This window comes from Bactrocera dorsalis, chromosome 1 (assembly GCF_023373825.1).
Source record: "Bactrocera dorsalis isolate Fly_Bdor chromosome 1, ASM2337382v1, whole genome shotgun sequence".
In the NCBI taxonomy this organism is placed as follows: Eukaryota; Metazoa; Arthropoda; class Insecta; order Diptera; family Tephritidae; genus Bactrocera; species Bactrocera dorsalis.
Window position 1 is genome coordinate 17,265,202 of NC_064303.1, and position 22,850 is coordinate 17,288,051.

Sequence of the window (22,850 nt, forward strand, 5' to 3'; positions counted from 1 at the left end):
TTGGGGTGACTGTATGTCCAAAATTTAAAAGAAATACAAAACTCCTGCGGAAATGGAGTCATGTGTAGAAGTTGCAAGTGAGGAAAGTTGTCTGAGCGCCATTCACTTAGGAGTGGCCAGAAACGATTCTTTTACATATGGCTCAAGCAGCTCACGACTTCCGGTCTTAGACCAAGTAACCTCTGGGAAGCCAAAGAACTTTCGTTTGAGGGCGAGCTAAAATGAGAAAGCGAATCCTCATCATCCCTATTCAGGGTTGTGCGCTCGGTTTGATATCCGCCTTCTTTACGTGGCTCTCAAATGAAAGAGAAACCCTCGGGTAAGTCAAGGATTAGTACCGATAAATCAATTGAAGCTGAGCAGATGAAATGGCGGATACGTCGGAAAGGAGATATAAAGTGTACTGCCAGACTGATTGTTTTCGTAAGAAGTTGAGGTGGCTGTATGCCCAAATTTAAATAAAATGCTTTTTAAATTTCTGAGAATTAGTGCAGCTGAAATATTTGTCGTTTTAATAATTTATCTTCACGACTACAAGTATTCGAGTGGCACAAAGCACTCAGCTACGGTCGCGAAGTCAACGAAAACTTGATTCATGCAATCCACTATCCATGCATCGACCTCTATTAATGACGATAACTTCTAAAATGAAAAAGAAGAGGTGTTTAAAAATCATCAGGCGATCTCAAAATCCGACAATCATCCACGCATCCAACTCTATTCATGTCGACAATGTCATAAATGATAAAGAAACGGTGCTTAAAAATCATCAGATGATCTCAAAATCTTTCATTCGTCGACTCAACCAATATTTTGGTTAACGTTTGGTTAATGTTTTGGATATGTAGTATACCAATACTACACTTGTACCAAAAGATCTAAATTTTTTCCATAAACGATGCCAAGCAGAGATGGCAAAAGAGATGTTTGACAACGTAGCTGAGGCCTCCATATTCAACAAATTCATCGTTACTGGTGAGGATACGTGAGTCTCTGAAAATAACGACGAAACTGTCAAGCAATCTGTGACTTGCGCTCCAAAAATGAGTCGTAACCGAAAAAAAGCATATATGGGTTATGATAGCTCAAAAAGCGTCTTGTTTAAAGGCGTTAAAAAAATCGAAATTGAGTTTCTTATTGCTTACGATTCACTACATTATATTACAAGTTAGACATAACCAATATATAACCAATATATATTCAATACATAACCACTTTATAACTGATATATAACCAAAACTCTAATTTTTTTTCCATATCAGTGGTTTCTTTTATATCGTTTTCTCTTCGCCAGTAAACTTAAATCGATGTTATGATATTTTGCATTTTAGTTGACGATATATAATAATAAATAAGATATTAGACAAGCCAATATTTAAGAAAAAATATACAAAACCATAATCCAATTAGCCAAGTAAATCATGCGCTACAAATCTATAACCACCAGGTACAATATATGTATATTATATATTTTACAAGCAACTTTATGTGTGCCACCATTAGTCTAATTAACATTTTGAATTTCCTCAAGGACTGCCCTTCAGCATTTGACAGCGCGCCATGTCTGTACGAGCAGATCACAAGTTAAGCTTCAAAAGCCAGGCCATGGCATGGCGACTTTTCCTTTTATTTTTAATTTCACGCTAAATTAGCAAAACTTGTGACTTTGTGTTAAAAATTTAATTTTATTCAAATTACTTGCTACTCAAAGCATTTATTTCTTTGCTAAGTTTTTGCAATGCTGTTAGTGTGTTTTTTCCATAGTTTTATGTTACTTATTTTTTACATTGTAGCAGTCTGCTAATTCTTTGTTGAACGCAATGCACATTTTACGCTCTTGACATAATGCGTCAATAACGCAGCACAAACAAAAGACTTAAGCAACGAACTTGAACATTGACTGCGGGTAGCTCATATAATAAATGTAATAATAAAGATATATAAATATAGTATATGCGAAAGTTAAAGTGTTGTCAAAGGAAAATCAGGTGTGACAATGCGCCAGCGTAAAACGTGCAAAAATTGGGAGGAGTATTGTGCAGGCAAGCGCATAAAAGTATGTGATTTGTAGGGTGAGGCGGTAATTAAAAGAGTTTGCAATGCGGTTTGGAGATAATTAATATGAAATGTGGATAGATAGTGAATGTCAGAATTCTTTGAGTTAATTTTAAATATTTTTGAAACATAATTTTGATATATATAGGGTGATTTTTTAAGAGCTTGATAACTTTTTTTAAAAAAAAAACGCATAAAATTTGCAAAATCTCATCGGTTCTTTATTTGAAACGTTAGATTGGTTCATGACATTTACTTTTTGAAGATAATTTCATTTAAATGTTGACCGCCGCTGCGTCTTAGGTGGTCCATTCGGAAAGTCCAATTTTGGGCAACTTTTTCGAGCATTTCGGCCGGAATAGCCCGAATTTCTTCGGAAATGTTGTCTTCCAAAGCTGGAATAGTTGCTGGCTTATTTCTGTAGACTTTAGACTTGACGTAGCCCCACAAAAAATAGTCTAAAGGCGTTAAATCGCATGATCTTGGTGGCCAACTTACGGGTCCATTTCTTGAGATGAATTGTTGTCCGAAGTTTTCCCTCAAAATGGCCATAGAATCGCGAGCTGTGTGGCATGTAGCGCCATCTTGTTGAAACCACATGTCAACCAAGTTCAGTTCTTCCATTTTTGGCAACAAAAAGTTTGTTAGCATCGAACGATAGCGATCGCCATTCACCGTAACGTTGCGTCCAACAGCATCTTTGAAAAAATACGGTCCAATGATTCCACCAGCGTACAAACCACACCAAACAGTGCATTTTTCGGGATGCATGGGCAGTTCTTGAACGGCTTCTGGTTGCTCTTCACCCCAAATGCGGCAATTTTGCTTATTTACGTAGCCATTCAACCAGAAATGAGCCTCATCGCTGAACAAAACACGCGCGCGAAACACATTTCGAACCGAACACTGATTTTGGTAATAAAATTCAACGATTTGCAAGCGTTGCTCGTTAGTAAGTCTATTCATGATGAAATGTCAAAGCATACTGAGCATCTTTCTCTTTGACACCATGTCTGAAATCCCACGTGATCTGTCAAATACTAATGCATGAAAATCCTAACCTCAAAAAAATCACCCGTTACAAGTGTACATACATATATATCCTGACCTAAAATGCAAAACAACGTAACATCACTTTTCATAAGTTTACTGGCGAAGGAAAAACATTTTGAAACAAAATTTGACTTTTGGTTATAAAATGCTTGTGTATTGGTCATATATTGGTTATACATTGGTTATATATAGGTTATATATTGGTTATATACTGGTTATACATTGGTTATACATTGGTTATATATTGGTTATATATTGGTTATATATTGGTTATATACTGGTTATACATTGGTTATATATTGGTTATACCTGAGATCGGACGCAGAAAATTGTATGCTACATATATGTAGTGAATCATAAGCAATAAAAATTCATTTTCGATTTTTTTCATCATACATTGTTTTGCATTTTGGGTAATGATATACACTGGTCGGCATATATATTTTGTCATAGCATTCATTTGACCTTTAGACTCTTGAACTAAGTACCGGTGCATTATTAGAACCGAAAATGATGATGAAAGAGAAGTGCAAATTAATAACTGTAAATATGCGAAATATTTCGTCAATTGTCCTTTGTTTTTTCGTTCTGCTGATAAGAATGCCGGCAAGCAACGATTTTTGCAGCGGCATATATATTTTGTCATTGCGTGATTTAGTTGTTTCTAGGCAAGCCGAAAGTGTGGTTCAAGAATATTATTACAAGTTTTCATTAACATTGCATAAAGTTGATCTTTTAATATTTAAAATGGTTAAAACATCTGAGCTGAGCACCAAAATAAGATCAGAAATTGTGATCAAATAGAACTTGGGTTTTTCCGTAATAAACATCGCTAGGGAATATAATTTGTCTCGTCAGACCATTTACTATCAAATCAATAAATATAAAAAATGTAACGATGTCATCAATGTTCGCCTTAAAGGCAGAAATCGAAAGACAGGAGCTGATGCCGACCGTCTTATCGTCCGTGCTTTTAAGAAGGACCCTCTAAAAACACCAAAGGCTGTGTTCTTGGAATGAAATGAGACTGCATCCACTTCCATAAGTGAGAGAACAATACGCAGGCGTTTGATTGAAGCAGATATGAAAACATATATTGCAAAGCCAATACCTTTTATCACCCCAAAAAATAGACTAAAGCGTTTGGAGTTCGCGAAAAGGTACGTCACCAAGTCCCCTTCATTTTGGCGTAAAATCCTGTGGACGGATGAGAGTAGTTTTGAATTCCACGCATCTCAAAAGAAAGTTTTTGTAAGAATTAACAAGAATTATCGTAAAAAAATTGCTCCTGTGTATCAAAGAGTAAGCCTTGGGGGTGGGAGCGTAATGTTCTGGGGCGCAGTTTCATACAATGGTGTGGGAGACTTGGTTCCCATAGACGGATCCATGAACCAGAACCGATATTTAGAAACCTTAAACAAACCTTCCGGCGACAGATTAATAGGAAAAGAATTTATTCTCCAACAGGACAATGCTCCATGCCATAAGGCGAGATTAATTACTAGGTTTTTAAGAGATGTTGGGGTGGAAACCCTCGATTGGCCACCACAAAGTCCTGACTTAAACATTATTGAAAATGTGTGGTCGCTAATAAAGCGAAATAGAAGCACTGATCTGACCAGGACAAAACCAGAAACCATCACTGAGGTCACAATGAATTGGAAAGAGATTCCTTTGAAATACCTCCAAACCTTGGTCGATTCCGTCCCGAATCGCCTCCAAAAGGTCACAGACACCAAAGGAGGTTATATTTTTTATTAATTTCCAGTTTAAAATAGATTTATAAAACAAAATAGTGAATTAAGATAAAAAAAAATTTTTGTCAAAATACTTATGCCACCCATGAAAGTATTTTGTTTTTAGTTTTAATTAAATAAAAAATCTAAATCAATGTTAAACATGAAAAATTGTTATATTTATAATTTAATATATTGTAACTAAATGAACTATGTACAATCCATAAATACTTTTCTCTTTAAAATAAATAAAATTTCAAACCGAAACTGAGGCATCGCCATGTCAAAATATATATGCCGACCAGTGTACATATGTACAAAGTTATAGACTGATTAAATTACTGATTTTCGAAAAAAATCCAAGTACTTCTTGTTATATATTGTAATAATAAAATTTCTATATTTTTTTGTTTTATATCATCAGAAGCATACAATTCCTAGATTTTTCTTCACAGTCATTATGCAATGGTCACACCAATATCTAATAAATATTTCATATTATCTTCGTTACAATAGTTCGCTCTCTCGTATAGACCGTCACGCAAATGCAAACGGTAGCAGCACTGCTGATAAAATATTGCACAGCAAGAACTCAAACGCGCTTAATTAAGACAAATGAAAACAGAGGCACGCAAGTGTTGGGCCTTAAGTTTGTCTAACACGAAGCCAAACTGTCAGTGGAGATACATATTATAAACAAACCCTGTCGGAAATTCACTTCAAGCAAGTTAGTGGTCAGTAAATGCAATGAGAATCGAAGCGTACAGTGACTAAACAGGCTTCGTCTTTTAGATGAAGTAAAAATTTAAAATAATCAAAAACATTTTAGACAACAATTTCCTATTTTAGACATCAATTTCCTATTGGGCTCAATGAATTACATATTAAGATAAATTCAACTGCCAGGCATGAAACTATTGCTCCACAACCGGAGGTGATTGGCACTTATGCATTATTTGTGTTACACACAGCTCAAGAACCGCCAGCATTAGTTGCGAAATCAAATAAAAAAGCATAATTACAAATAACAACAACTGTTAGAGTAAATTCAACTGCCAGCGCACTTCATTAGCAACGGGCAATGGAATAATTATGCTCGAGTAAAGTGTGTGTGCAAAATTTAGGCGTGGAACGCTTGCCGAACTGTCAAATCCTGTTGGGTGTCGGGTGTCAAACAATTAGAAGTTATGCATGACTTCTAGTTGCACGCACACACACACATTTACATTTTCACATACTACAATGTATTTTTATAACAAATTGCTGCAGAGACTCATTAGTTTGAAATTAATATTTTTTCATGCACCACACTACGCCTTAAGCGGCTTTGGCGGCGCACGCGCCATCGGCACTTTTAAGTTTCGAATTCCTAGTAAGGTGGCCAGTTGGCATGGCATATAAATAGAATGTGAAAAGGAATTAATAATATAAATTTTATATATAATGTTTGAGTGATTATGCGCTAGGTGCGGCACAGGCGCTTAGAAAATGGATTTAGTGCACACTTTTTGGCTTATAAATGAGTCAATTGATATAAAATGTTATGAATAATTTCGTCTAATTTCTGTGTCAATTTTCTTTGCTTACTTTGATAACACACCAGGTATATTTTTATTAAAATATAATATTCACCCTAGTGTCCAAAATAATCACTGCAAACTTTAACTTAACCATCAGCTCCAGCAAAATCGGTAAGAATCTCTACGAGCCGTACGATACTACATGATATTTTAAACAGTGTTAATCTTTCTCGCGCGTCGTCTTCAATAAAAATGTGGAAAAAATTATAGCGCCGATAATTTAAACCGCAATGGCTTGGCCTACTCTATAAGTATAATACTACTGGGGTACGCAGATGATATATTTAGATACCGTAGGCTGACTGATCTACCAGCGCAGAGTTAAAAAAGAAGCGAAAGAGGTTGATCTTGTGCTGAACGAGGCAAGATTTGGCAAGTCTTGGCGACTATAATTTTGAAAGTGAGAATTTTTTTGTATATCTCGGAACCGGCAATCTAAGTCTGAAGATCAAGCGTAGAATATCTCTTACCAGCATGTGCTACTTTGAAGTTCGTAGGCAATTGAGAGCTGACCTCTCTCTTGACGAAGAAAAATTACACTGTATAAGACTCTCATCATTCATTCACGATGATGAACTGAGATGTGAAAACATTTGGAGCATTCGAGAGCACTGTTCTGCACAAGAGTTTTGGAGCCGTGCGCGTAAGCGTTGAATATGGAAGAAAATAGAACCACAAACTGTGTGAACTCAACGGTGACATGGATATAACTAAGCGCAAAAAAATTCAACGAATGCGCCATTTAGGACACCTTGTTATTATATTCCAGCAAAAAGTTTCGAGAACGATGGGTGGATAACGGAAACAAGGCCGTCCAGACATCCAATGGAGGGACCAAGTGTAAAGCGACTTTTCTGAATATGGAATAAATAACCTGGGTGGCTTCACGAAGTCAACTTTCGAAGATCTGTGATTAAGTGTCCACGGTTGTAGTGCCAAAGAAGAAAACAAAGGAAAGGAAGACTTAGAGTTGTCTCTTATTATTACTATTAAGTCCAGCAATTCAGTATAGAGTCTGAATGGAATTCATGTATTTTAAACTAATTTCGAAATTTTAAAACAATATTCTTCTTCTTCTTGATTGGAATAGACACCGCTTACGCGGTTATAGCCGAGTTAGTAATACAATATTATGTTCTAGAATATATATTAAGTAATTTCATTAACTTGATATGTTTGTTTTTATTTATGTGAAACACAAACGATGCGAAAAATTTTCTCTGAACTAAGTTCAAAAATCTTTACACAAGATCGTGGCTCTACAAGGTAGTTGAGGAAGTGTTCTTAACTCATTCAAACTGGTTAGCTCGAACAAAAAATTAGTGGATGATTATATCCATATCGTTTTTGTAGTTTCGAAGCTTCTTTGAATTTTCTACATATTTTCTTGCCTACCTTTAGGCAATAATGAATAAACCCACCAAATAACAGGCAGATACTGTATAAAAACATAGTATATGAAAATATTCATATTATTTTTGTAGTTATAAAGGTAATTCATTGTGAAAGGTCTATTTTTCACAGTTATTTTGAATTTACGAGATATTTTCTTGCCTACCTTTAGGCGCTGATACGTAAAACCTCCAAAATATCAAGCAGATACCGTATATTCTTACGATTTGTGCCCTTTTTAATGTTGTTTGGGATCATAAAATTGAAAATAAAAACAAACTGAACTTTTTATTGAATTTGCATGAATTTTTATCTTTTTTATTATTGATTGGGAGCTTTACGATTTTTTTTTTTACTTTTATGAATTTTTTATTATTTATTATGAATTTTAGTTACTTAATTGTATTGATTGCCGCCATTTAAAATTATTAAATAAAAATCTAAATACATATTTTGTATATTTTTTCCAAGAATTTATCGACTCAACTGTATTTATGGCTGATATTTATTATTTATTTATCCACCAACAAAAAAGGCTTCATAATTGCTGAGTGCCACCAAATTTGGGCACGTGTCGTGGCGATAAGCAAATCAGCAATTTGTAAAGCTAAATTTATATGTTGTGGCATATTTTCTATATTGCATGCGCATTCTTATTCTCATATTTATTGCGATTATTTTAAAATTTTTTAAGTTGTTTTATTTTTATTACTTTTTTGTATTTGGTTTTTTTGTATTTTTTTTTTTTTGGATTTTATATTGTTTATTTAATTTTTTATTCATTTTTTTTGCCATTTTTTTTGTTGGTTTTGCAATTTTTTATGTTTTTTATTTACATTTTTCAGTTTTTTTTGTTTCTTACAATTTTTTTTTGAAATTTTTTGTGTTTTTTTATTTAAATTTTTTCGCCAATTTTTGTATAACTGTGTTAATGCATTCTTTTTCGCCTTTTTATGTCTACGCAAAAAGTGTCAACAATTCGTTGAGCGGCCATAAATTTCGTGTACATTTGGCAATGAAAGGTAATTAAAATTATGTACAACAATATACAAAAACCGAATAACAACAATAATAACACTGAATAAGCAAATAAGCGACCCAACGTGCCTCAGTTTGTGCTTTGCACGCTTATTTGTATTTCAAACAGTGGGTTGCTGCCAAAGCGGCGCTGGAACGCATGCGCAAAGCAAAAGTGGGACTTACTATCAATAGGCTTGTGAAAAAAATATATAAAAAATAAAAAAATATTTAAAAAAAATATAAAAAGAATTATAAAAAAATAAAAAAAAAAAATAAAAATTATATATAAAAAAAATTATAAAAAAAAATTATAAAAGATATAACAAAAAGTGTAAAAAAATAAAAAAAATATATAACAATGCGTAAAAGAAGGGTGCACGATTAATTACGTGTTGTTGGCGCAGCCAGCAGTTAGACAATAACACACTCACCAATGACGACTGACTGACTGAACAAACAAATGCCTGACCATATTATGTATTATTATGGCGCGCATACAGCAAACTACCTCACGTGCAAAATACAATTTAGCTGCCAAATTGTTTATCAGCCATAACGTGCCGTTGACTCATGTTGGCTCATGTCTATACCTTATATATATACAATAGATATATATTTCTTCAACCACTTTGTCTTAAGCGCATTCGTCTCTGCCATTTTTCACTGCATTTTCCGTGTGCACTTTACATTACTTTGCCCATTTAAATGGCCGCTTAAATGCTTGCAATTAGTATGTAATTGAAACTTACAGTTAGCACAAATAGTCAACGGCAATACGACAATGAGTGTGCCACAAACGACTGCCACTGCCGCACATCGCACACACGTACAATATTTGTAACACGTTGCCAAGCCAAGCAGCTGGTAAATCACCAACTCATTTACAATCGCGCTGAGTGCATTTGGCGGGCCTGTCCAACTGGTTTTTGACGCGTACACGTAAAGTGAGTGCTAACTTGGCTGACGTAACGTAATGAGCGCACTAACGGACAAACGTATGACGGAGCGTATGAACTGGTCGGCCAGCCAACTTGCTGCTGCTGCTGCCTGTGGCGTTAGTACGTTCAGTTAGATTTTCATCAACTTTTGACACTTTGACACTGACATTAGCAATTTTTCGTGCCATTTTACACATTTTTCTTTCCCCATATTCATATAGCTATGTAAGTATGTGAGTTTTATTGCTTTGCCTGCGAGTTTTTAAATGCTGTGTGACATTTGGTGACAGTTATGTTAAGGTGGGGTTCAAGTTATATTGCCTGTGTTGTGGTGAAATTATTGCTTTCATAAGGCGAGAAGTTGAAATACAAGCGGTTATAAAAAAAAATAAATTAATAACGTAAATAAATTAAAAATTTTAACAGTTGGGTAACGGTAAATATTTGCTAATAAACGTTTGCAATGCGGAAGGCTGTTATTTAATTTTTTTATTACTGATTTTAGAGCAACAAAGATCTTACTAGTATTTGAAGAAATTTTTGGTATTATGCGGTTACTGATTTCAGAAAATAGTGCTAATAACGGGTGATTTTTTTGAGGTTAGGATTTTCATGCATTAGTATTTGACAGATCACGTGGGATTTCAGACATGGTGTCAAAGAGAAAGATGCTCAGTATGCTTTGACATTTCATCATGAATAGACTTACTAACGAGCAACGCTTGCAAATCATTGAATTTTATTACCAAAATCAGTGTTCGGTTTTTTTTTTTTTTCGGACAAATTTTGTTCAGCGATGAGGCTCATTTCTGGTTGAATGGCTACGTAAATAAGCAAAATTGCCGCATTTGGGGTGAAGAGCAACCAGAAGCCGTTCAAGAACTGCCCATGCATCCCGAAAAATGCACTGTTTGGTGTGGTTTGTACGCTGGTGGAATCATTGGACCGTATTTTTTCAAAGATGCTGTTGGACGCAACGTTACGGTGAATGGCGATCGCTATCGTTCGATGCTAACAAACTTTTTGTTGCCAAAAATGAAAGAACTGAACTTGGTTGACATGTGGTTTCAACAAGATGGCGCTACATGCCACACAGCTCGCGATTCTATGGCCATTTTGAGGGAAAACTTCGGACAACAATTCATCTCAAGAAATGGACCCGTAAGTTGGCCACCAAGATCATGCGATTTAACGCCTTTAGACTATTTTTTGTGGGGCTACGTCAAGTCTAAAGTCTACAGAAATAAGCCAGCAACTATTCCAGCTTTGGAAGACAACATTTCCGAAGAAATTCGGGCTATTCCGCCCGAAATGCTCGAAAAAGTTGCCCAAAATTGGACTTTCCGAATGGACCACCTAAGACGCAGCCGCGGTCAACATTTAAATGAAATTATCTTCAAAAAGTAAATGTCATGAACCAATCTAACGTTTCAAATAAAGAACCGATGAGATTTTGCAAATTTTATGCGTTTTTTTTTAAAAAAAGTTATCAAGCTCTTAAAAAATCACCCTTTACTTCCAAAAAAAGGAGATCCGTGGCTAGTTAAACACAACGTTTTCATTCCCAGTAAAGCGGAATGGACAAATGATGCTGTGATCGACATTTCCAACGGTAAAATATATATACTAACGTATTGAAAAATTATAGAAAACAGAAAGAGGAACAAGCTTCTTCTCTAGAAATCCATCCACAAAAGGCATCTTGAAACTAAATAACTTCAATTCAGTCTATCAAGCCGAAATTGTCGCAATAACGAAAGACATCAGGGGGACTTCTTCTCTTACCGACAAATTCATTAATTTTTCTATGCATGGCCAAGCGCTAATAAAGGTGCCAACATGAAGTAGCTCTGCATTAAGTTATCTAAGAAATAATTAATGCCCAACCTTCAGTCGGTTGAGACGAGCTATCTTTCACGACTGCCAATGTTCCAAATTAAAAGACCTTCGTCAGCTGGTGGTGGGGAATATCAGGAGTTTTATCAAATAACTGATTTGTTGTATATGGATTACTTATCCAACGGACGCTCTTGTGTTCCTCTTTTCAATCCACCAACCATATTTAGTTGACAAGGAATTTCATGAGAAAACAAGGCAACTAATACGACTAATTGGGAACGAGATGGCTTATTGTTTTCAAATTTCTTTGTGATTTTTAGTTTAATGAGAAACTGGATAAACTATTACTTTCAGGATTTTGCTATTGAACTGGGTTGAATGCTTGGATGGTTGAAAAACGAGATCGAAAAGACGCCACCATGCTAGTAGTCGAATTTCAGGCAACAACAGGACCGTGCCACAGTTCTCTCAAACCTAAGCCCTTGATCCGGATCACTGAAAATTTTCAAGACGTCAAAGAGGTATCAATAAAGATTACCTTTATAAATTTCAGACAGTTGACGAGGTAAAGGAAGTTAGTAGAGCGATGGTCTAACTTTCCCTGAATCACCATTTAAGTAGAAAAAATTTGGAAGAAAGACCGAAGCTGGTAGGACATAGTCCAGCTCAAACATTAATAAATAAAATTTGGAAAAAAAATTTGAAAATTGCACTAAAGAATTTTTATTGTGGTTTTAATTTCATTCGTTCCACCGATGCATTGAGTATCCTTCGGGAGAGGGCAAAAAAGAGTGAAAAAGTGAATAATGTATAAGATAATACTACAGCTTTTAACACGTAAGCATTTAACCATTGCTTTCTTTTATATCTGGTAAATAAATAATAAATAGTGCTAATTTTTAAAAGGGTGGCAACCCCGCTTAAATTTTTTTTTATTCCGATAACTTGTTATGACATTTAATGTGATGGAAATAATTAATTTTAATTTTTTGAAAAGGTGGCAACTCTGTTTAAAATATGTTTGGTTTTTAGTATTTTGCACAAGAACTCCTTTCAGAATTTTCGTTTTTTGTGTTTATTTTACATTTTTGCAAATAAATAAATAATAAAAAGTTTTACTTTTTAAAAGGGTGGCAACTCCTCACAAAATATTTTTTTTTTTTAAGTTTTTTCGGTAACTTGTTATGGTATTTAATGTGAAATAAATAATTCATTTTAATTTTTTGCAAAAGTGGCAACTCGGTTTAAAATATTTTTGGTTTTTAGTATTTTGCATAAGAACTTATTTCAAAATATTTTTGTTTTTTGTGTTTATTTTACATTTTTGCAAATGAATAAATGATAAATAGTTTTACTTTTTAAAAGGGTGGCACTCCGGTCAAAATATTTTTTTTTCGGTAACTTATTATGTTATTTGATGTTAAAGAAATAATTTATTTTAATTTTTTGCAAAGGTGGCAACTCGGTTAAAATATTTTTGGTTCATAGTACTTTGCACATGAACTCTGTACAAAAAATTGTTTGATGTTTTTGTTTCGAACGCTGTTATGATATTTGTTAAGGGAAATTAATTTATTGAAAGGGTGGCAACATTATTTAAAACATTTTTTTTATCTTAATTTTTTATAAAATTTCTTTAGAAATATGTCTATGATATGTAAATAATTATATTTCTTTAAAAATATATCATATTAAACATTTTTAAAAAAGTGGCAACTCTGTAAAAACTCAGCTTTGCTTATAGACTGTCTTCGATAATGCTATTGTGAAAGTATCACAAAAATATAACCATTTTCGGGTTTCCCATGGGAAATGAATTTTTTGAAAGGGTGGCAATATTATTTAGAATATTTTCTTATCTTAATTATTATAAAGAAGATATTGCTACCACTATAACAACAACTGAAGATCAAAAATATACAAAATATAATTTTTGAGAGTAGATTTGAGCTCACTCAATTTTCTTCTGACATACAGGTTAAAGCAGTTCTTATCTAGCTATTTTGACCTTAAAAAAATTGCTTTTGAAATTAACCAATTTAATTCTTTATTTCTTTTGCTTGCTGAAACAACTAGAAGTTGAACCTTCTATTATGCGTAACCCTTCGCTACCAAATAAGCAATGCAGTAGCCGTGCATAATTTCGAAGAAAAAGTTGAAAATTAGAAAAAACAGAATTAAACGTAAATGCAAATGCATGAGCTCATTTCTAGGTATTACCTTCTATACCCGAAATTTATTCTAAAAAATATAATAAATATATTTGCTGCCAAATGTGTCAAATTACACCCCAAAATTCCAGTTAAGCCCAGACCTTTTATTAAATTGCATAAACACACATTTTGTTTCAGCAAATGGCAATGATAGCAAAAAAATGGCAATAATTATTTGCATTTGAACTCACAAAAACTTTTATTTGCATAACCGACAAATATGCAAATTACCGTATGATTCTTATTTGTGTGCACAATAATTTCACGCCCCAAAATAACATCACGCGAAATTCCAAAGAACACTGTGACGACACAAAATTTATACTATTTGTACGTGAACGCAAAGTTCAAACGAAACTCCAGCCAAAAAAATTATATTTTTTATACAAGCAGATATAGTAAACCAGAATAATACACATCGGAGCAATAGCAAACGAATCTTCTTCTTTAATAGTAAACGAAAACGGCGGCTTTATTTGCAAAATAATAGAAAATGTTGAAGCAGTCAAAAAAAAATACAATAAAAAACCAACAAAACAAAAAAATTTGCGAAAATGCAAATTGACCGTGAATATTTAAGCAGAAATATAAACAGCGTCGAGGAAAAAGATATGTGTTAACAACAGCTGTCGATGCGTAATAAGAATTCAGTGAGTACTCGTGCTGAATTCGCTGACACACATATTATATATGTATGAGAAATGTTTAAAACATTTATGTAAATTGAAATTTGGACGCGCTAATGGGTATATAAAGGCAAAGAGAAGAGAAATATATGCACTTTTAAGCAAATAAATATACAGAAAAAGTTGAAATATTTAAAATTGAAAAAAAAAATGTGAATAAATACACATATTTACGTGCAATTAAGTGCAATAAATTCATTTTTTTTACTATCACACTAAAACCCTTATTACTCATAACTCTAAATATCACTAAATACTGCATCGTTATAAGCAAAATAACATTTGTTGTTGTTCTTGTTAATTATAAAAATTTATGCTAGAATTAAAATAATAATGAAAAATCTCCATATGTCATCAGCAAACTGCATAAAAGCAATATAAACACAGCCATATCTACCATGCACATGCTTAATTGCCAGCAAGTTTGTTGCTTAAGTCTTTCGATTTACACTAAAAGAGTCATAAACTTTAATGGTATCGTCGAAATCGAAGTAGTAGGTGGTTAAGATCAATGCCAAATGGTTGACATAAAATTCAGCAAGACCCAGCGCCACATGAGGTGCGCTTTGATTTTGATTTTAATTTTATTATTGTCATTGTTGCTTTTATTTTATGTTTTTAGTGCAGAAGCACAGCAAAAAATATGTAAACGCAATTTAAAATGCACCAATGCCGAATGGCACGAAATATTGAAGGTCAGTATTGAAATGCAGAGACAGCAATGAAGTAAAGCGCAGACGATAAGCACAACGAATGCGTGGAGGTAGAGCAAATTAATCAAATTGGGGTTTAATGTTTAAATGTCTTATTAATTTAATATTATGTACGACATATTTTATAAATCTATGACAGGTTAATTGAAATCAAAATGCTCTTATAAAAATATAAAAAATATGGAAATATCAAAATAACAATTTAATATTAATTAATGACATACATACATACATAATGATGAAGTAATGGATGCATGTCTGTATGTATGTGTATATTCAGACTTTATATTTTGGTGAAATTTTCATCATAGATTTATCGAACAGAGTTGCCTCTCTCTCCCTTCTTAAAAATTGTTTACTAATATATATTTTTAAAGAAATTTAATTCAAATATTAAGATAAAAAAAATATTTTGAGTAGTGTTGCCACAATTTCGAAAAATTTATTTCACATGGGAAAACTGAAATCGTCGGCTATTAGTCGGCTATTAAGATATTAATAGCAATGTTTGCAAAATTAATTTGTATAAAATTACAAATCAACCCAAAAAGAGATATCAGATAATTGTTGGAAATATACTTCTTCAAAATTCTTCACCAGAACTTCTATTTCCCCATTGAACCCAAACTCCTTTTTTACTTTTATTAAATATTTATATTCCAAAAAAATAGTTTCAGAAATATTTTCATCCAATATATTATTTCATTTTTATATTATACTCATACATATGTGTATGTAGTTTTATTTGACGAGTATAAAACTTATAAATACTTATAAATAAATGTAATACCTTATTCGTATTTTCAATATTTTTAATTCGAATTCTCGTTTCCACCTACCTTTTAGCAATTATTCCTTCCTGCAATCTGCGTGGTTGTTTTAACTGGTTCTCTGCTGTATTTGTTTTCACCCAGTGCCTTATTCAAGTACGCAGACACAAATGTAACAACAAATAATGGCGTCACTCGCACACAAAGTCACTTCACTGACGGTTAATTTTTTGTATGTAAAAATGTTTAACTTTTTTACTTAGTTAATATTTTATTTTTTTCTTCAAATTCAGTGTTTTCTAAGTTTGGACTTAAACTCAAAAATACTTCGGCGATCTAAAGGACAGAAATGCAGGGGTTATGTTATTGTTTAAATGCAGTTAATTAAAATATATTATAATATATGAATATGCATAGATTTTTTAATTAACTACATTTAAGAGAAGTCCTTGATTTGGATTTATCGTTATTACTTTTATTTAATGATGATGTGTATATATTAAATTATTTGTATAATATATATTACCAATAATTTAATGGATTTTATTATAGTACATTTGCTTTATATGATTGTTAATTAACTCACTTCAATTATTTAATTATTTTGTTACAATTTAATTTTGTCACATGCTTAATCTTTTATTAATTTTTTAATATTGAATATTTTTGAATTTTTTTCCTATTTGCTTTGTAATATATTCTGAATAAAGGATAGCTAATTGACCATTTTTTACTTGACTGAATTTAATTAAACAAATTCCAGGATAAGTATAAAAAATTAAGACGAATTTAGAAAAAAAATTTATAATTTATTTTATGATAAATAAATTTAAATTAAATTAATTAAGTTTATTTTGAATTAATTATAAAATTAATTTTTAATTAAAATTTTTTTATTATAAAATAAAATATAAATTTTTTTTTCTAAATTTGTCTTAACTTTTCATGCTTATGCTGGAATTTGTAATATATTTTATGGTAAAAAAATTTAAATTAAAAATTAATTTTATAATTAATTCAAAATAAAATTAGTTAATTTAGTATTTTATGGTAAAAAAATTTAAATTAAAAATTAATTATAAAACTTAATTCAAAATAAACTTAATTAATTAAATTTTTATAATTAATTTAAAATAAGCTTAATTAATTTTATAATTAAAAAATTAATTAAGGAAATTTAAAAAAAAACTTAATTTTATAATTAATTTAATTTTTATAATTAATTTTTTTAATTCTTTATAAATTACATAGCCAATTTATTCTTTCCTTATTGAAATTTAAAGTGAATGAAATACCATAATTGGGATTTCACAGTGCGAAATATATATGAAACCAAAACGAAATAATTAAACTTCATTAGCTTGTAATACAATTGTACCTAGTTTATAGAATTAACTTAATTTCAATTAATTTTTGCAATTCTGAGTCAAATGTAATTAAATTTGCGTCGTAAAATTATAACTCAAACCAAATAAATTAAGTTTCTTAAGCGATGTGAATTACTTTAATTATTTATTTGGTCATGCATATGTATTAAATGATATTTTCCAAAATATTCAAACATTATTTTTAAATTATAATTAATTAAATTTATCATATTTATTTTAATCAAACTAAAAAATGTGAGTAAACATCAAAATAATTTATTTTAATTAATAAAAATCAGTTCATTTAATTCAAAATAATTTATTTTAATTAATAAAATTAATTTAATTTAACTAAAAAAAAGTATCTTAATTTCATAATTGATTTTAATAACAAATAAATAAATTGTATGAATCAAAATTTCAATTGAAATAAATTTAATTAATTTAATTTAAAAAAAGTTAATTTAATTTTAAAATTATTAACAAATACATTTTTTTATATAACTTCATTATTTAAATTTAAAATAAAGTCAAGTTGAACTAAAAAGAAACTTAATTTTACAATTTTTAATTAATTATTATTAATAATTTTTTTACATTATTCAATTTGAAATTAATTCTTGACTAACACCAAAAAAAAAAATATTTTTTTTTATTTTTAGTATTCAACGAATTAAGTTAGGTCAAAGTAATTTAATTAATTATTTTGATGTTTACTACAGTAACATAAGTTCTTCAAGTTATTGGAACTGTTAATTTAATTAAAAGCATGGAAATTGGGGAAAAAAATTTTCAATATATGAAGGTTATATTATTTCGTTTTTTAATAAATAATAAGTAATTATTGTTTCCATAATATGCACTTAAATTGAGTCAAATTCAGTTTTAATTGTCTTAATTAAGGTAAGTAATTAGAAAATTCTTATTTTATCTGAAGTCGGAATTAATTATTTATTATTATTATTATTTATAATAATTTGCGTGATTTTATTTTTAATTATTATTTATTAGATTTAATATAATTTTTAAAATTAAGTTTTGTTAATTTTATGTTTTACTTAAATTCCTTTTTTTCTAATTTTTCAAGATTTTTTATATTTGCAAATCCAAGATTTTTCCGTAAACGAAATGAAATTAGCTGCATCACTGAAGTTACCTACTTTTATTACCTCATCTGCATCTTCGTATATGAACTTAACATCTTTCATCTGCTGCCTGGTGAGAAATTACGCATTCTACTCTTATTTGTCAGCATTTTCCTGTGCATACACTTTTCTTCTCTACCTAAGCCGCTTATTTTGCTAAAAAACAAATACGCCGCCCATCTAACTTGACACAACTAACAGCTGTTTCTTTTGGCCAAATGCAAAAAACTCGTTTTGCCTGCTGCTGTGTTTGCAATGCTTTTTAACCGGAAATATACGCTGCTGACGTAGCCACAGAAAAAAATATGCCTTGAAGTCGTTGTTGTGGTCGCCACCAATGCTGACTTCATAGCAATTTCATCGGCAGCAAAACACCTTTGCTTTGCTGTTTCCCTCCCTATAAAACAGCTTTGTAGCTTCTTGTACTTCCTAACTGAGTTGCTTCTAAATTTTTGCCCTTTCACTGGTGTTGGAATTGGTTGGAGACCCCAAAAACTTATAGCAACTATTTGAGACTTCAATATACATATGTACTACATAAATATTTGAGATTTTTTTTTTTAATATTTCTAAGATTTTCGAAAGTCTTCCAAATATAAATTTAATTCTGAGATTTTTCTTAAAAAAAAAATATTTTTAAGATTTTCGAAAGTCTTCCAAATATAAATATATACCTTTAATGATAACTTTGCACTCAATTCTTGTTTGTTTACATTTTCACTAATTTTCGCCAAACATTTCTTTGTATTATGACACCGTTTTTTCGGTCTCACATTACAGCCTTTCGCTTTTATGCACTCTCTCAGCTGCATTGTCTGCTAAAAGGCTCGACAATTTACTGCAAAAGTGTCAGTGAAATGTGTGCAAAGTGTTACAATTAAGGCAAGATTGTCTGACGGTTCGGCTTTTATGCGTTTTGTTTCGAATTTCTTTCACTTTCTTCACAATGAAATTGTATGGCAGCGAAAAATAAGAAAACAAAAAATCAGCAGCAGCTCAAAAATGCCACTGCGTTTGCTTTGGTAGTGCTTTTTCGTTTACTTTCTTGCTTATTATGTATATGTATTGTTATAAATGTTTGTTGTAGTATCCATTTTCCTGTCTCGACACACTTCGGTTAACTTGACTGCAGTGCGGTGCAGTTTTCTATTTTTATGCACTGAAAGCCGAGAGTTAATTATTTTTAAAAATAATTTAGAGAATAAAAAGTTTTGAGAAGAAACTAAAATTTTTGTTAAGAAACCAACATTGTATTTGAAATTTCCTGCTTTTCTTGTTTTATATATTTTCATATATAATTTTCATTTAAAATACTTGAGTTTCCTATAACCTTTCCATGCCATACCTAATAACAACTGACATAGTGAGTTAACTGGTGTTTTGGATACCCAAATAAAATAACCAATTAATAAATATATTTTCGAAGGTATTCATTTTTTCGAAGAAGTCAGGTATAAAACTTCGAAAATGTAATTGAAATTGAAATAGAAACATTTCTTGAAAGAAGTCAGTTCATACAATTGCGTTCTTGGAAGCTTTAGATATATCTCTAATAATATGAGAATTTGTTTATAAGTCTTCTGATAAATAATAGATATACGTTAAAATTATCATATTATCATCATCGCATCTTATCATGGTAAACTGTAGTGTATGAATAACACGATTTATATGATATTTTTGTATAAGTCGGGTGAGAATTACAAAGTAAATTGAGTGAAAAGATGAAATATAAGTTAATTACAAGGTTTTTGATGCTTGATATTATTATTTCGCATTTAATCTCTGAACTTAGCTCTTTTAAATTTTAGTTGTTTTTAAAGCAGAAAGTTCCTTATTGTTTCCACTAAGGAAGTTTGCAATAAATATTAGTCAAGTGAGTACATTTTTAGTATTTCTCTTAAGGAAGCTTTTGATCAAAGTAAGTGGAGAGCTCAATATTGTTTCCCTGAGGGAAAGTTTTTTTAAAGTGACTAGTATAAAATAAATTAAGAAGTATGGTTTTACGCCAAATATTAAGAAAAAGGAATATAAAAGTAGTTCATTTCTATTTGGAAATCCATACGAAAGGCCAACGACTATATCACTGAATATTATGGATGTATTTTCCTGAACTACGAGTTACAAGGAGCTGAATGACGTAAAACTCAAAATATATATTTCAATATTAAATTGAGTTACACACATGACTGAGCAGAAATTGATGGACTTAGTGTAATATTTATATTTCTAAAACTAAATATTTCCTCATTTTTCTTTTTTTTTATTTTGGTTAAATTTGTTTCATCTGTATATAACTCTTTCATAATCTCTTCTTTTGTGTACTTCGATATGAGATCGAAATTCAGTTTGGAATATTTGAATTAGATTTTTGAGCATAAAAATGGAATTAGTCTATGAAAACTACATGGTTTGTTACTCCTAGAAAAAAATTTTAGAGACCCTAAAGATCTTTAGCCAAGGCAGCGATACAATCTCCGAACATACGGATGAATTAATCACACACAATATATTTTTGGCCACCTAGTCCCTCAAGGAACACCTCCAGTTCTTATACCATTTACGGTAAGTATCGAAACTATTAGTAATATTATTCGACCTGGAACTTTAGCTATTCGATCAGCAGCTTATAATTTGGCACGAATATTTTTCCCAACAATTCTACAGTCTTCGAATTTATTTTTCACATTGGAGCACTATAGCATATAACTGCCATACAAACTGATCCATAAAAAGGAAATCCTTGTATGGAAAACTTTTTTATTTGGCCAGATATCTTCACGAAATTTAGTATGAATTATTATCCAATGCTACAGGACAATATCATAATTTTTTTTTTAAATCGGAGCACTATAACTTATTGCTGCCATATAAACTGATCCATCAAAGTCAAGTGCTTGTATGAAAAACTTTTTTATTTGACTAGATATCTTCACAACATTTGGCACAGCTATTGTACATACTTCGAACATAATAATCAGATCGGATTACTATAGCACATGAGTCTTAAGATTTAGTTATACAACATAAAACAGCTGTGAAGGACATTATAGCTTCATGGTAACCGAAGTTAAGGTTTGTTTTTGCCCTTACATTGAAAGAAAATAGCTGAATTTTGTTTGGTTTTACTTAAAAAAAAAAATATCTGCACTTATATATGTATAGATTTGATATTTTCCTGCACTAGAGCCTCTACAATTTCCATGTAGTCATACTATATATCCCCATTTCACTATATTCTTATACTCTTATAAAAACACCGCTGACATCATATGCCTTCTAAAATTCAATTACCTGTGTTCACTTAAAAAGAAAAATAATAATAATAACAAAACAAAAAACTGTAACTAAATCATTTTCAAATCGCACAAGTAATTAAATTCACAGCAAACAGAAAAACTTGAAAACTGAAAAAAAAAGCATTTTAGCAAACACAAATCGCGTTCGCCGCCTTCACTTGAGCACAGCAGCTAATGTTCATTTCGCTTTGCGAATTTTGTTTCACGCTTTATTATTTTCGAGTTCACTGCTGTCACTTTTGTTGGACTTTTTTGCAATTTCTAAACATACGCACACACAAACTTCAGCAACTTTACCACTTCAATTTGCAGAAATTGTAATAATTTCTAGTTATTTTTTCGTGAAACACGTTTATTTATGCACTTTTCTTAAAGTAAAATTACTTTGTCGCCAAATTATTTGCACGTACAAGTCGTACCTATAGCTTTATATATATATTCTTTTATTCCAATAAGTCAAGTTGCTGCTGTTGTATTGTAGAATAGTAGCGAAATAAAAAACTTGTTTCACCGTTTTCGTTGCACCTTCGCCAAGTTTTTCTACTTGATATTTGCTTTCTGGATTTTTACTTGATTTTTCGTCGTTTAACTGCGATACCGAACCGTCGCTGTTGCCCGCCAACGCTGTACTAAAAGAGTTGCTTGACTGCGTCGCGCATTAAATAAATTTTCGCCGCTGACATCATCGCGCCGCGCTCACGAGGGGGGCTTGTGTGGAGTCGCCGCTTCGTCGTTGGTGTAGAGGCGTTCAGCCGCTCTTTCTTGGCAGCAGCAGCAACAGCAACATCAGCAGCAGCCGCAGTTGGTACTCTCTGTTACCAATTTCAATGTGCTTTTGTGTTTGCTAATTTTTTTCTGACTCTGCTCAGCAACTTTTTTTAGTACTCAGCCGGCTTTTTCTGCCCATTATTTGTACTAAATTAGCCGGCTTTTTTGTATTAAGAGAAAATCAAGCTTAGAAGAGAACTGCTGTGCACTCTTAGGTTTTACAACAGCTTAGAGTTTTTGCTCAGTTTAGTAGATCGACCTATACAAAAGTGGGTT

General features: G+C 31.4%; 1 protein-coding gene across 12 annotated transcripts in view; it reads right to left on the minus strand.

The window, feature by feature from the left end:
* Positions 1-22,445, minus strand: part of LOC105222035 (pneumococcal serine-rich repeat protein) — a 153,156-nt gene extending 130,711 nt beyond the window's left edge. For 6 of the 12 annotated variants that reach the window (XM_049451928.1, XM_049451922.1, XM_049451931.1 and 3 more), the window contains exons 1-2: positions 22,104-22,445; positions 16,065-16,331 (exon numbers count right to left, since the gene is read on the minus strand). The gene's annotated coding sequence lies outside the window, so the exon portion shown is untranslated. The remainder of the gene's footprint in view (positions 1-16,064; positions 16,332-22,103) is intronic. The other 6 variants (XM_049451950.1, XM_049451968.1, XM_049451959.1 and 3 more) reach the window with 4 other exon arrangements.
* Positions 22,446-22,850: the final 405 nt, after the last annotated feature.